This window comes from Balaenoptera physalus, assembly GCF_965194825.1.
Source record: "Balaenoptera physalus genome assembly, chromosome: 21".
NCBI lineage: Eukaryota > Metazoa > Chordata > Mammalia > Artiodactyla > Balaenopteridae > Balaenoptera > Balaenoptera physalus.
In genome coordinates, this window is record NC_138902.1 from 11,603,320 (window position 1) to 11,618,550 (window position 15,231).

At 44.8% G+C, this 15,231-nt stretch overlaps 1 long non-coding RNA gene across 1 annotated transcript in view; it reads right to left on the reverse strand.

Moving 5' to 3' along the window:
• Positions 1-1,488: 1,488 nt before the first annotated feature.
• Positions 1,489-15,231, reverse strand: part of LOC309651542 — a 32,577-nt gene continuing 18,834 nt past the window's right edge. The window contains exon 2 of the long non-coding RNA XR_014258221.1: positions 1,489-10,199. This is a non-coding gene — a long non-coding RNA (uncharacterized lncRNA). The remainder of the gene's footprint in view (positions 10,200-15,231) is intronic.

The window sequence follows — 15,231 nt, forward strand, 5'->3', positions numbered from 1 at the left end:
CTTGCTCACACATGGGTGCCGTTCAGCAGGACCAAGTTGCATCTGGTGCCGAGTGATGGAATCCGGAGCCTGGTAGGGGAGGATCAAGTATGTCTGCTCCCCAGAAGGCAACACAGGGGTGGGCGTGGAGGGCTTCCAGGATGCCAGAGAGAATATTATGCCTTTTCCCTGGTTTCCTCTCCCCCATCATGTGACCCAGGCAGGCCAACTAACTCCTAAAGGAATCTTGTATCTGTCCTTTCCTCTCCATTTCCACCACCAAAGCATTAGTCATTTCTCTCCTGCTCTGGTGCAAACATCCCCTTGCCTGACTGCTCTACCTCATCCATGACCCCCTCCAGTTAACACCCCACGGTGCCCTCAGCCTTGGTCAGTTCACTCCACTACCTGCCTTCCTTCAACGAAGCCCCATTGGATCTCCACAGCGAAATCCAAACTTTTGCTTTGGACCAAGAACAAAAATCTTAATCAAGAGAATGTTCCCCATTATATGCTTATTATAAAAACTGGGCAATGTAAGGAATTCCCTGGTGGGTCAGTGGTTAGGACTCGGCGCCTTCACTGCCGGGTCCCGGGTTCAATCCCTGGTCAGGGAACTAAGATCCCACAAGCTGGCCCGTGCAGACAAAACAAACAAACAAACCAACAAAAAACCTGGGCAATACAGATAAATGCAAAGAAAAAGCTGAAATTCACCTGTAATGATACCATCCAAAGATAACAACTGCAAATATTTTGTTATGTAATAGGAATGTTCTCTGGGAACCATTGAGATCACTAAGGTGACCGCCTAAATTACAGTGGTTCTGAGATTGCATCTCACAACTGAGTGTCCTTCTGAATCCTCCCCTTCAAAGGCTCCCTCAGCTATTTCTGAGTCTGGGGCGAGTCCCACATGTGCTCAGGAACAAGTCAGCCCTTGACTGACTTGTCAAGAAACCCCTTTATTTTCCTTGTGCAGATTCTGCTACATTCCAGCCCTTCAGGAAGATGCATCAGCTACAGGTGTCACCATGGGAACACTGGTTTCCAGTCCTTCCACTGGACACTACCGGCCCCTGTGAGCTGACACAGTGGAAGGAATGCTCTTCCTCCATCCTCTGGGGTGACTGGGTCCCTGGGTTTCCCTCTTTCACTCTCTAAGCTCCTCCCAGGCATTCAGGCACCCAGAACACAAACAAACGGGAATGGAAACCCCAGTAACCACAACAAAACGTCTCCCTCTTTCAGGAACCAAAACCGCACAAAATCTCCCCGCTATATAATAGCAAACACTTACATGTGCTTTCTGCGTGCCAGGCTCTGTTCTAAGCATTTTCCATGTATTAGTTCCTTTAGTCCACAACAATCCTATAAAATAGGTATTATTGTACCTTCATTTTACAGGTGAGAAAATTAAAGCATAGAGAGGTTAAGTGACTGACCCAAGGGCTCACAGCTAGGAAGTCTCAGAGCTGAGACTTGAACCCACACAGACCGGCTTAAGTGTCCACGATCTTAGGGTTCATGTCCACTACTTCTGAAGACAGCAATCCAGGTTGAAGTTTACTGGGGTACCATGTTACAGGTGTATTTTCTTCTACCTTTTTCTCAATGCTTCTGTTCACATCCATAAGCCCAAACTTCTCAGCATTGCACCCAAGGCTGAGATGGCTCCAACTTCTACACAGCCGCTTTTGCCCAGCTCTCCACCGCCCACCCCGAGGAAGAGTCGCTCTGAACCGTGGGCCCTCCCCCAGCCCTCATGCTCACCCAGGCCTCTCTGCCTTTGCACGTAACTACTCACCTTGACCTTGATGTCTGTGCTGCTGGTGGGCCAGGCTCTTCTTCCCAGTTCCGGTCCGGGGGCTCTGGGGTCTCAGGCCTTCCCTGACTTCTCCAGAAGTTGGGTGCTTCCTCCTTCCCACGCCCATGCCCTAACTCTGCTAAAGGCCCAACCCACGGTATCAGAGTTCTTGTGTGTGTGTCTGATTCCCCTTGGAACTGTGAGCTCCTGGTGGGCAGGAATTCTGCTTTATTTACCATTTCCCTAGGGCCTACCATAGCATTAATGAGCTCATCTTAATAAACTCATTAACTTTACAAATGAACATTTATTGTATTTTTCAACAGTTTCTAGGAAAGGTGATTCCATTGCTTTTCTTAGTGGTCAATTCCAGCCTCCACACCTTCCACTTAGACCTTTTTTCCTAGTTAACCTGTACATTCTCCTTTTTCTCTCCACAATAGTTACCGCAAACTCTGCTTCTTCTCCTGTGGAGAATTGTGCAAAATGGATTATGGAATAAACCCAAGATGACAGGATGTCATAAACAGCCCTGGAAACACAAGTGCCAAGACAGCTGATTGAGAAGCAGCACCCAACTCCACCCCACCCTTCTGGGAGGAGAAACAAGTTCTATCTTTTATGGGGAACATTAAAGTTAATTTTCAATCTTCACTGGTTCCAGGTGTGAAGCCTCTGGACCTGCATTATCTATCTATCTATCTATCTATCTATCTATTTATTTATTTATTTATTTATGGCTGTGTTGGGTCTTCGTTTCTGTGCGAGGGCTTTCTCTAGTTGTGGCAAGCAGGGGCCACTCTTCATCGCGGTGCGCGGGCCTCTCACTATTGCGGCCTCTCCTGTCGCGGAGCACAGGCTCCAGACGCTCAGGCTCAGTAGTTGTGGCGCACGGGCCCAGCCGCTCTGCGGCATGTGGGATCTTCCCAGACCAGGGCTCAAACCCGTGTCCCCTGCATTAGCAGGCAGATTCTCAACCACTGGACCTACAGTATCTTTTTTTTTTTTTTTCATTTTTTTAAGTTTTTGTTTTTATTTTTAAAAAATTTTGATTGGAGTATAGTTGATTTACAATGTTTTGTTAGTTTCAGTGTACAGCAAAGTGAATCAGTTATACATATACATATATCCACTTTTTTTTTTAAACATCTTTATTGAAGTATAATTGCTTCACAATGGTGTGTTAGTTTCTGCTTTATACACTACCAAATGTAAAATAGCTAGCTAGTGGGAAGCAGCCGCATAGCACAGGGAGATCAGCTCAGTGCTTTGTGACCGCCTGGGGGGGTGGGATGGGGAGGGTGGGAGGGAGGGAGATGCAGGAGGGAGGAGATATGGGAACGTGTGTATATGTGTAGCTGATTCACTTTGTTATAAAGCAGAAACTACAGTATCTTTTATGTCCTACCGCATAAGAGACAGCCTGGAAACACTTCTGATTCGAGTCAAAGAAGAATTATGTCAAAATCCAATCTCTGAAGTTCTCGGCACAAGAAAAAAATTGTTTTCCATTTGTTTATGTGTCTATATGAGACAATGGACGTTCACCAAACTTGTGATAATCACTTGATGATGTATGTAAATCAAATCATGATCTGTATCCTTTATTTTATTTTTGGCTGCGTTGGGTCTTCGTTGCTGCGCTCGGGCTTTCTCTAGTTGCGGCGAGCGGGGGCTACTCTTCATTGCGGTGCACGGGCTTCTCATTGCGGTGGCTTCTCTTGTTGCGGAGCACGGGCTCTAGGGGCACGGGCTTCAGTAGTTGTGGCTCACGAGCTTAGTTGCTCCACAGCATGTGGGATCTTCCCGGATTCGAACCCGTGTCCCCTGCATTGGCAGGCGGATTCTTAACCCCTGCACCATCAGGGAAGTCCCGATCTGTACCCTTAAAACTTATACAGTGCTGTGTATCGAGATCTCAATAAAACTGGAAGAGGGGCTTCCCTGATGGCGCAGTGGTTAAGAACCCGCCTGCCAATGCAGGGGACACGGGTTTGAGCCCTGGTCCGGGAAGATCCCACATGCCGGGGAACAGCTAAGCCCGTGTGCCACCGCTCGCTGCAACTAGAGAGAAGCCCGCGCGCAGCAATGAAGACCCAATGCAGCCAAAAATAAAATAATAAAAAAAAAACTGGAAGAAAAAACAATCCAGTCTCTGAGACTTTGGTCAAGAGATATGCCTTTTCTTTACAATTGTCCTTTATTTGCCTAGTTGCTTGAGTGGGAGGGAGGTTATTGCCTTAAGTATTTTATCACTAAACAATTCCAGTTCCTTTAAACTTTTTGGAACCATCTATTTTTCCTGTGTTGTTTTCTGAGTCTACTTTAGGCTGTGGGTGTGTCGCATGGCCCCTGCTGTTGGATTCTGGGGAAATGCCCCAGGGAGTTTACCCGTACCGAACTTTCATTTGTGTTAGCAAGAGCTCCTCACTCTTAAATATTCCTCATGAAGCCACAATATAAAAAGCAGTGTTCACTTGGGAAACCAAGGGCAGTGGAGGCTGGCTTGGACACAGCGCGATCTAATGAGTAACTCCTTTAATCAGAGGTTACGCTTGATGATGGGACAGCTGCACGTGCTGTGGTCACGTGGGCTGCGAGTCACAGCTGCAATATTCTCTGCTGCAGGGTAATGACCAAAGTTCTTTGGCATAGGTCAGCTTTGTACTGAAGCTCCACGCAGTCTGGAGCAAATCATCCTAACATCCTTACTTCTCCTGTACCTCTTTCGTGCACCTTTGCGTCTGCCGGACCCAGGGAGTGACATGGCCTGGCGTCTCCTGCTATTGCCCACCTTGGAGTTTCGCTCCTACCCTCCCTGCTCTCTGGAACCTCCACCTCCTTCTGGGCATACCCAGTTTCTTCTTAAAAGTCATTTGTTGTCTGAATTAATTGATACTTTCTGCTCTGATGTCTTTGCCCCTCTTTTTCTTTCCCTGTTCAACCAAAATAGTAAAAACCTGCCCAGGTTACACCCCTCACCAATGTGTTAACAGCTATCATTTGCTAAGTGTTTCTCTCATGCCAGGCACTGTGGGAATACACACAATCTGCAACAAAAAGCCTTGAAAGGTTTTTAAGTAAATATGTATTTTACATTTGAGGAAACTGAGAGTCAGATCCAACGATTCCTCAGGGTCACAAAATTAGTAAATGTTAGAGATGAAATTGGATCCCAGGACTAACCCAAACCCCATACTTTATTTTTCTATTATTGTTATACGTGACAAATAAGTTAATGTCTATAAAATACATTTTTCAAATGTAGAAATGTAGTGCTTGTTGACATGCTTGTTTTGTCCTTGTGACTTGCAAAGATTGAAGCCATTCTTCAAAGAAAAGTTACTCAAATTACCAAGCGATAGCTGGATCTGAGGTTTCTCCTCTATGGACATGTGACTTCTTTGACCTTTAGTCGGAAGAATCTTCATTATAGTGGGGTGAGGCTGCTCCCAGACCCTTTCAGTGGACATACGTAGATATGTGTATGTGCATACATATATGCACACATACATATATATATATTCCCTATGTCTATTCCCGTATATATGTATACACACACACATATATATCCATATCTAAATTCATTTTATTATTCAGCTCTTTATACTGAGCCTGAATTCTCACCAATACCTCTAGTTCATCCAATTTTCTTCCTTCCCATCTTCCTTCCTTCCCATCTTCCTCCTTCCTTCCTCCCTCCCTCCCTCCTTTCTTTTTCTTTCTTTCTCTCTCTCTCTTTCTTTCTCTCTCTTTCTTTCTTTCTCTTTCTTTCTTTCTCTCTCTCTTTCTTTTCTTTTCTTTCTTTCTTTCTTTCTCTCTTTCTCTTTCTCTCTTTCTCTATTTCTCTCTTTCTTTCTCTCTTTCCTTCTCCCTTCCCATTTCGTAATGCCAGAATTTATCTCCCTGATAACAGACACAACTAGAAAACACTTCACTCCAACAGACTAACATTCCCATCTCACCTGGCTCATCTGGCAAGAACAAAAATGTCTGCATGCTGTGGCGGAGACGGTGGACAGAGTTTCTCCATCCTTGTTTCAGCCTCCTTCTAGGGTGTTTCTTGTTCCTTGTACCTCAAAAACAGGAGGGCTGAGCACAGCCTTCCCCACGCTCCCTTGCAGCTTAGGGGCTGGTATGATTTGGGTTCCACCGGTCAGATGCCTTCGTGCAAGAAATGAATGTAAAACTGAGTAAGTGGGAAGAGGAGCCCAGGCTTTGACTGGTCTGGATCGCAGTGGGGGGCCTGACTGGTCCAGTGGTGCTGTGGACCCACAGATCACGGCCCAGGCAGCTTGTACCTGGAAAAAACAACATGGCAGCAGCTTCCCGAGCCCCTGACTGAGGTTAGACTGCCGTATGCTAGAGCCGTGGTTGTCGACCAGGGACCACTCCGCACCCAGGGCATTTAGCAGTCCGGAGACCTTTTTGATTGTCACGACTGAGGATGTGCTATCAGCATCCAGCGGGCAGAAGCCGGGGATGCTGTGAGACCTTGCTCAAGGCACAGGACAGCCTTGCAACAAAGAATCGTCTTGTTCCAAATGCCAACAGGGCCTGTCCTGAGCCTGGATTTCAGATGGTGGCATCCTGATTCCTGAAGTTGTCCATCAAGGCAGAAGAGTCACTCCCTCATAGGGTCACTTTTTTTTTTTTTTTTTGCTTGTACTTTAATTTTGTTCTGGATTTATTCCTGAGCCGTAAGTGTTCGTTTTTTTCAGTTTCTCCTGGGATATCTTTTTCTTCAGTGGAACCACCTCTTCGGGTTCAGGAACAATTGGTTTTCTCAGTAAGGACCATGGCAATGTGGCAGGAGGAGCTGCTGCAGGGGCTAATCCCACCCTGAGCTCTGTAAATCCAGAGGCCTCTTCGGGACTCCTTTATCTGGATGAGCTCAGTGCTCAGAGAATTGACATCTAAATCCTTAAGCATTACTGTCTGCATTTTAAAGTACGTACAACAAAATTTCAGTGCTCTTTTGGGGCCACCGATGCTGGGTCCAGTGCCAGGCACCTGCCAGCTCCACCATCATAACCGTGAATGCCGAGCGGCGCTTCAGTAAGGGGACATCTTTCTGAGATGCGGGGACCTTTCAGATATGCACACCCTTGAAGGCCCGTGCAAGTTCACAGGTGTCCTTGAAGTGAACATGAAGATTTGAACCTCCTGAATTGCACGGTTTTGTGGGTGTTTCTGGGTTAAGTGAGCAGCAAACCACTTTCTGAGATCACCCCGGGCCGCTTTGGGAAGAAGACGGGGTCACTTCTGTAGAATCATTCTGAGAATCATTCCTCAAGTTTCAACCTAAAGCCTGCTTTTCTAACCCCTCACACAATTTCGTAAGCACCTAATTCCTTGGATTAAATTCCTTTTCTGTGTAAGGTACCCACAGCAGTTTTTAATCTGCCACTGAACTCTGATACACATGCCATTGCCTGAACAGATCCCCAGATGATCCCTCCATTGAAAAACTGCATCAAAGGTAATTTTGTGCTAACAAACCATGAGGAATATTAAGCTCTTGCCTATTTGTTTGTCTCTCTCCTTTTCTTTTACCCACAGAGACGTCTGTTGATCTATCTGCAGAATCACATGTCACATGCTTGCTCCAAGGATTTTTAAGATACAACAGAGTGAAGATGTGTAGAAGAGGATGGAACGGGCCTTTCCTGATTTATCAGGATATAAAACCAGCAAGACATTTTAAAATATAAAACCCCCCCGCAAAAAAAAAACAAAACAGGAATTCACTATGGGCTGGAGTGGGCATAAAAGGCTTTAATGGCATGGGGTTGAGAGCATGGACTCTGGTCCAGAGCAGGCGTTTGGGCTCAAATCCTGATACGCACTACTATATATACAAGAGATAATCAACAAGGGCCTACTGTATAGCACAGGGAACTCTACTTAATATCCTGCAATAACCCAAGTGGGAAAAGAATCTGAAAAAGAATGGATATATGTATATGTATAACTGAATCACTTAGCTGTACACCTGAAACTAACACAACATTGTAAATCAGCTAGACTCCTATATAAAATAAAAATTAGGGCTTCCCTGGTGGCGCAGCGGTTGAGAATCTGCCTGCCAATGCAGGGGACACGGGTTCGAGCCCTGGTCTGGGAAGATCCCACATGCCACGGAGCAACTAGGCCCGTGAGCCACAACTACTGAGCCTGCGCTCTAGAGCCTGTGCTCCGCAACAAGAGAGGCCGCGACAGTGAGAGGCCCGCGCACCGCGATGAAGAGTGGCCCCCGCTGGCCGCAACTAGAGAAAACCCTCGCACAGAAACAAAGACCCAACACAGCCAAAAATAAATAGAAATAAAATAAAATAAAATAATTTAAAAAAAAAGGATTAAAGTAAAAGAACGTACAAGACATATCAGAACAAGTAACCAAAAAAGACAGACCAGAACCATTTAAAAAAAAAAAAATTAAATTAAAAAAAAATCCTGGCCACACGTCCTCAGGAAAGTTGGTGAACCTCATCTGTAATTTGGCGATGGATAACAGTCCCTATGTCACGGGGCTGCTGTGCAGACTGAGGTAATTAATATGAGGAAAGCAGTTAACAGTCCTTACGCGTAATGATGCTATTCAAGTGTCTGTTAAATAAAATTTAAACGGAGGTAGAATTTCACTTGGATGGGGTGAGTATTGTTAAGGGAGTGAAGAGCTTTCTGCGGTAAGCACCAGAATAGCCATGCTAGGGAACAGGAAGGAAGTGGTGTGTCTGCTGTACGCGCCGGGCGTCGAGGAGCGGTGACAGAAAATGTTGGCCCAGTAGGGCGAGGCCATGAGTGCAGAGTCTTGATCAACTTCTTAAATAGTCTGGGCTTTCACCTGCCAAACACTAGGAAGCTCCGGAAGGATGGTCAGCCGGCAGGTGACGTGGAGAAAAGTGACATTTTAGGAAGAGCACTCTGAGGGCATCCTACACCTTTACACCCACCTGACACACCCATGAGCTACTTGTCAACTGGTCCATTAAAGGACCCTTTCCACACCTACAAGTATTCATGGCAAGCAGCTGGCCCTTCTCAACTCTGAAATCTGTCCTGCCCTAGACAGCTTCTGTAGCCTCTGCAGTTGGGGGAGGGAAGCTTGGAAAGTCATTAGCTTTAATAAACTTTAATTTTTTGGTCTTAAAAAATAGCACAGTTATATGAAATTCTATTTCAGTTAAAAATTATTGGTGTCTCTTGGCTGATTGATTTCTTTTTCTTCCTCCCTTCCTTCCTTCCTTCCTTCCTGCCTGCCTTCCTTCCTTCCTTCCTTCTTTCTTTTTTCTGTCTCAGCTAAATTCTTATAGGTCCTGAGTGCCGTCTGGTCACTGTAGGTATTTTAGACGTTCGTAAGTGTTCTTAGACCATACCTCCAATTGTCACCCAGCTGATGTCATTCCCACAAACACAGACACTACAAAGGATGAACTAAGCATAGCTGTTATTTTTTTCTTTCTCCACTATCCGATGGGGGAAAAGCATCATAGGTGGCTTAATCAAAACCAGGATCATTCCAAATTTCTTTTACTTATCTTCACTAAGTCAGTGGCATTTGGAAATGAAGATGCTAGAAATATCTAGAAAATAAACTATAGAGTTCTTTGTGGGGGCATAGGAGAGAGGGAAAAGTCAGGGATAATTCCCAGATTTCTGGCTTGGGTGATTGGAGTGGTGGCATCATTGATTGACATAAGGAAAGAGGAGGCACAGGCAGGCCTGCTACATAATTTACAGGGTTTACTGGAAAATTAAAATACAGGTCCCTAGTTCAAAATGCAAGGGGAACTCTTTCCTTTCTTCCATGGTGTCTCTCTCAACTTGTCATGGTGGTCTTTATTTCCTACTTAATGTCACACTCTCTTGGGTACAGGGACACACGCAGAGTGAGTGCAGACCCTACAGATGAGGAGGCACAGAGCAGCCAGGTTACGCCTCCCGCCAACCAGGGACCAGTACCCGTGGAACTCAAGTCAGGCACCTCCCCTTCCCTGAGGCCACAGTCCCAACCCAACTGTAGGCAGGTGAGCCCCAAGGATATCGTTATTTCTGTGCCAGGATGCACTAGGTACCTGGATAGGGGTGGGCAAGAGGCTTACACAACTGCCAAGTTGCCCGCTGAATGGGACCGTGCGCTGCCAGCCTGGCACTGGGACGGCCACTGCTTTGCCCTGTCCCGAGATACACACGGTGAGCACGTCCATCCCCCACCCTCCCTGCACCCGTGCCCAGGACCCCACCACTGGGGACAGAGGTGCAGCAGCACGGGAGATGGGGAGGCGAGGCCCTCGGTGCAAGAGGCCAGGAGCAGCAGGCTGAGAACCTCTCCCAGGGGTGCAGGGTGGCGGAGGGAGGGAGGATGGCGTGTGAGCCGACACACGTGCTCCATCGTCTCGTAGGACTTCACCTACAAAACATAAATTCAAAGCTAAAGTTATTAAGAATTTCAAAACAGCTAATGCAGAGCACTAAACACCAAGTAGGAGACCCTTCTGAGCTTGGGTCCCTGAGTGACTGCCTGGCTGTGGACCTGTTGTTATGGACTGAATGTCTGTGTCCCCCCAGACTCATAGATTGAAGCTCTCTCTCCTCCAATGCGGCTGTATTTGGAGACAAGGCCTTTAGGGGGTGGTTAAGGTTAAATGAGGTCCTAAGGGTGGGGTCCTATCTAAGAAGATTGGTGGCCTTATAAGAAGAGGGACACCGGCACACACAGAGGAAAAGCCAGCCGGCAGCCAGCCAGGGAGAGGGCTCATACCAGAGCCCAACCATGCCAGCACGCTGATCTCAGACTTCCAGCCTCCAGAACTGCAAGAAAACAAATTCCTGTTGTCTGAGCCACCCAGTCTGAGGTACTTTGTTAGGGCAGCCTGAGCTGACTAAGACACCCATGAAGCCAGACCTGGGAGCAGGTTTTTTGAGAAAGATCATGAATTCCATTATGGATCTGTTGAGTTTTGGTTTTTTAAAAATAAATTTATTTATTTTATTTTATTTATTTTTGGCTGCGTTGGGTCTTCATTGCTGCGCGCGGGTTTTTCTCTAGTTGCGGAGAGCAGGGGCTACTCTTCATTGCGGTGCACGGGCTTCTCATTGCAGTGGCTTCTCTTGTTGCGGAGCACAGGCTCCAGGTACGTGGGCTTCAGTAGTTGTGGCACGTGGGCTTCAGTAGTTGTGGCACGTGGGCTTCAGTAGTTGTGGCACGTGGGCTTCAGTAGTTGCAGCTCGCGGGCTCTAGAGGGCAGGCTCCAGTAGTTGTGGTGCACGGGCTTAGTTGCCCCACGGCACGTGAGATCTTCCCAGACCAGGGGTTGAACTCATGTCCCCTGCATTGGCAGGCAGATTCTTAACCACTACGCCACCAGGGAAGCCCGAATCTGTTGAGTTTTAAGGTACATAAGTTATAGTCAACGGGCAATTTCTCACATACAGACTTACAGATCCATCAGCCAAGAGTGAGGCTGAGTGGGGCTGGAAATACCAGTTTGGGAGGCATTAATACATAAACAGCAATTAGATCCAGGGGAGGCGATGAGATCACTCAAGCACAATGTTTGGAGTGAGAAGAGGGTGAGGATAGAAACCAAGGTGAGGGTTGCCAACATTTAGGATGTGTCCAGATCACAGGGAAGACAGTGACAGGGAAGGAGAGGTCAGAAAGGAAGGGAGGAAATCCAAGAGCAGAGTGGTGTTCCGGAAGCTAAAGAAAGAAGTTGGACTCCTGGGCTCTTCATCAGGAGATTATGGCTTGGCAGATCTGGGGTGGGACCCAAGAACTTGTGTTTTTGAAAGGTCTCTGCATGATGCTGATGCCCTGCCAAGTTTGGGAACCACTGATACAAAGCAAATAACATGACTTGTATTCAAATTGACCTGGGCTCTAATCCTGATGTTGTCACAGTTTAGTTGCTTGAGCTGAAACAGGATACTTAAATCTTTTTGAGCCTTGGGCACCTCACACATTAAAAAATGGGAGTGATGGCCCTACTTAGTGGTATTGATTTAAAGACTGGAGATAATGTATGTAAATCATCCAGCTCACAGTAAATGTTCAGCAAATAGCAGGCAATGCAATGAAAGTAATGAATGTAGACCACTCCCTTAATAAATAGCTTGACCTTGAGGGGCAGGAGAAAAGGGTCAACAGCTGCAGGTGTACAAGGGTCAAAGAGGGACAGTATTTTGTTTCGTCTTAATTTTGTAAGATGGCTGAAATTTGCACATGTCTGTAAGCTGAGAAGCAAGAGTAGGAGATGCGGTGTGATGAGCTCAGATCTCTGAGTTGATGAGAGGAATTTTCTCCAATTGACGAGAGGAATTGTCTCCACAGGTGTAATGATTAGCTTCTAAAGGGAGGAGAAACCCCCTGGAAAGAAGTTAGTTGGTAAAGGAGCAGGACATCTGGAGGTTTCACTCTTAGTAATTCCAATTTTCTCCATGAAGCAGGAGGCAATATCATATGCCAATAGTGGTAGGGTTCTTGAGAAGAGGCACAATTTTGGAAAAATATGAAAGAAGTTTGAGGAATAGCAGAGCCAGATGACAAAAGATACATAGAAGGATGAATAGGAAGTGCCAAGGTCTTAGCTTGCTTTCATGTCTTGGCTATTGTGAATAGTGCTGCTATGAGCATTGGGGTGCATGTATCTTTTTGAATTAGAGTTTTCTCTGGGTAGATGCCCAGGAGTGGGATCACTGGATCATGTGGTAGCTCTATTTTTAGTTTTTTGAGGAACCTCCGTACTGTTCTCCATAGTGGCTGCACCAATTTACATTCCCACCAACAGTGTAGGAGGGTTCCCTTTTCTCCACACCCTCTCCAGCATTTATTATTTGTAGACTTTTTGATGATGGCCATTCTGACCGGGGTGAGGTGATACTTCTTTGTAGTCTTGATTTACATTTCTCTAATAATTAGTGATGTTGAGCATCTTTTCATGTGCCTGTTGGCCACCTGTATGTCTTCGTCTGCCCATTTTTTGATTGGGTTGTTTGTTTTTCTGTTATTGAGTTGTATGTGCTATCTGTATATTTTGGAAATTAAGCCCTTGTCAGTCGCATCATTTGCAAATATTTTTTCCCAGTCCATAGGTTGTCTTTTCGTTTTGTTTAGGGTTTAAGATGCCCCTTCTTGAAGAGAACATGGAACAGGGCAAGAACACCTTAACACTGATTGGACTACGCCCCTCTCAAGCTGAGCTCAGTTCCCCCAACCACACTGCTGCTGGGGGGGAGGGGGTGGAGTGGATATTAAAGCATCAACCATAATGCTGCCTGTACTTTTGGTTTCTTCCAGAACATATAAATCAGAAGACATTTTTGTATTCAAGTCTTTTTTTAAAAAATAAATTTATTTATTTTATTTTTGGCTGCGTTTGGTCTTCGCTGCTGTGCGCCGGCTTTCTCCAGTTGCGGTGAGCTGGGGCTACTCTTCGCTGCGGTGCGCGGGCTTCTCATTGCAGTGGCTTCTACTCGTTGCGGAACACGGGCTCTAGGCACACAGGCTTCAGTAGTTGCAGCACGTGGGCTCAGTAGTTGTGGCTCGCGGGCTCTAAGCATATGGGCTTCAGTAGTTGTGGCGCGTGGGCTCAGTTGCTCTGTGGCACGTAGGATCTCCCCGGACCAGGGCTTGAACCCGTGTCCTCTGCATTGGCAGGCAGATTCCCAACCACTGCGCCACCAGGGAAGCCCTATATTCGTCTTATTATCACAAAATACAATGTATTACAATGCTTTTGACAAATGGTTGAAAATATTGTTGATTGCTTATGAATGGAATTATCTTGGAAATTGTAAAAATTAAGTTTGTTAAATAAGAATAAGAAAATTGAAAGAAATGGAGGGAATGGAGCTACATAAATTCATAATTGTACTGTTATTTTGGGTAAGAGTTCCATTTTTTCCTGTATAGAAATATTGATATTTTCTAAGAAAATTTATGTGTAGTTAGCTCTTACCCTTTATAGATTTTTGAATATTTTTGATTCACATCTTACTATATATATATATCTCATCAAAGGTGCAAGCAGTGAACGAAAAAAATTGATAATTTGGACTACATGAGAATTAAAAACTTTTGTGCTGCAAATGATACCATAAAGAAAGTGAAGACTATTTGGAAGTTGCTAAATGAGAATCTCTTAAATATTCTCAGCATGTACACACACACACATACACGAAAGATAACTATGTGCAGTGATGGATGTGTTGACTAACCTTATTGTGATGATCATTTCACAGTATGTACATATACCAAATCATCATGTTATACACCTTAAAGTTAAACATTGTTATATTTCACATATCTCAGTAAAGCTGGGGGCAAAAAGATGGTGAAAAGACAACCCAAAAAATGAGAGAAAATATTTGCAAATCTTATGTTTGATAATGGGCTGTATCCAGAATACATAAAAATGCTTATAACTTAGTAATAACCCAAATTTTAAATGGGTAAGAGATTTGAATATACATTTCTCTCAAGAAGATATACAAGTGGGCCTTAAGCACACGAAAAGATGCTCAGCATCATTACTCATTAGGGAAACCAAAACCACAGTAAGATTCTGCTAAAGCACCCAACCTATAGGGTGGCTATAGTAAAAAATATGGGCAATAACAAGTTTTGGTGAGGATGTGGAGAATTGTAAGGCTCATAGGTTGCTGGTGGGAATGTAAAATGGTATAGCCACTTCGAAAAACAGTTTGGCACTTCCTCAAAAATTTAAACATAGAGTTACCATATGACTCAGTAATTTCACTCTTAGGTATACACCCAGAAGAAATGAAAGCATATGTTCACATAAAAACTCGTACACAAACAAATGTTTCTAGAAGAATTATTCATAATAGCCAAAAAGTAGAAGCAATCCAAATGTCCATCAACTCATGAATGGATATATAAAATGTGACATATTCATACAATGGCGTATTACTCAGTCATAAAAAGAAACAAAGTACTGACACATGTTATAGCACAAACCAACCTTGAAAACATTATGCTGTGTGAGAAAGAAGCCAGTCACAAAAGACCACATAGTGTATGCTTCCATTTATATGAAATGTCAAGAACAGGCAAATCTACAAAGTCAATTAGTAGTTATTAGGGCTGTTGGTGAAGTGGACGTGGGGTGGGGGGTGGGAAGGAGATGAGAGGTCACAGCTAATGGGTATGTTATTTTTAGGGGGGATGAAAATGTTCTAAAATTAGACTGTGGTGGAAATCACACAACCCTGTGGACATAGTAAAAGCCATTGAATTATACACTTTTTAAACTGTGATTTCTGTGGTTGTTGAATTGTATACTTTAAATGGGTGAATTTTATAGTATGTGAATTATATCTCAATAAAGTTGTTTTAAAAAATGAACTTCATCAATGAGCGGTAAGTGGAATTCACATACCTCCAGAAATGTTACCCTGAGAAGGATACATCACGTTTG